This window comes from Lotus japonicus, chromosome 5, assembly GCF_012489685.1.
Source record: "Lotus japonicus ecotype B-129 chromosome 5, LjGifu_v1.2".
NCBI lineage: Eukaryota > Viridiplantae > Streptophyta > Magnoliopsida > Fabales > Fabaceae > Lotus > Lotus japonicus.
Window position 1 is genome coordinate 5975190 of NC_080045.1, and position 874 is coordinate 5976063.

General features: G+C 33.3%; 1 non-coding gene across 1 annotated transcript; it reads right to left on the reverse strand.

The window, feature by feature from the left end:
* Positions 1-392: 392 nt before the first annotated feature.
* TRNAN-GUU (transfer RNA asparagine (anticodon GUU)) lies at positions 393-466 on the reverse strand. Its single transcript has one exon. It is a non-coding gene; the product is annotated as a tRNA-Asn (tRNA).
* Between the last annotated feature and the right edge of the window lie 408 nt (positions 467-874).

Here is an 874-nt window from a genome sequence, read left to right on the forward strand (position 1 = left end):
ATGGTTCGATCCTTAAATAGTATGTATGAATAAAATATCTTGAGAGATGCATATTCATTTAACGAGATCTCCGAGTCTTGTCGATTTCGTACTTGTGAGTAGTGGCGATATCTTAGGAAAACAAAATAGAAGATTGATGAAGAACACTTAAGGAATTAACGAGATCTCCGAGTCTTGTCGATTTCATACTTGTGAGTCGTGACGATATCTTAGGAAAACAAAATAGAAGATTGATGAAGAACACTTAAGGAATTATGATTTCTAAAATTGAGTGTTTCCCGTAGTTTTGATTTTACTTTTAATCTTGAGGAAATTGAAAAAATTAATTATAGTATCTCATTAAACAGGTGAGTGTAAAATAACTAAAAAAAAATATATATATATATGGGAAGCGCTAGAAGGAGGGCTTGAACCTCCGACCTTGTGGTTAACAGCCACACGCTCTAGCCAACTGAGCTATTCCAGCCATTTACAACTGATATATATTTGTTTAAATATTAAAATCTTCTTAATTTGTGGTCGTTTTCATCATCTGAATGTTCTTTAGTCTGCTCAGCATATTAATCTTGGACCATTCGCTCGAAAAGCAGCCACTAGTGATGATGTGAGGATCTGATTAATTAGCTCCATCGGAATCAAAGCTTGTAAAAAATGGACATGGCAGGCCGTGATCATGAATTGAAAAATTGGGGTTAATATATTTTAATCTCTAAGGACAAAAATTAAAACATCGCATCTATGAGTCTGCAAATCATAAACTAGTAAGAATCCACACTTTTCTTCCTTGTTTTATCTAGACACCAATCTTTTTTCTACAGTTATTTTGTTTTACTGATGAACCATGATACATATACTCTCATGGCATCTGATATAT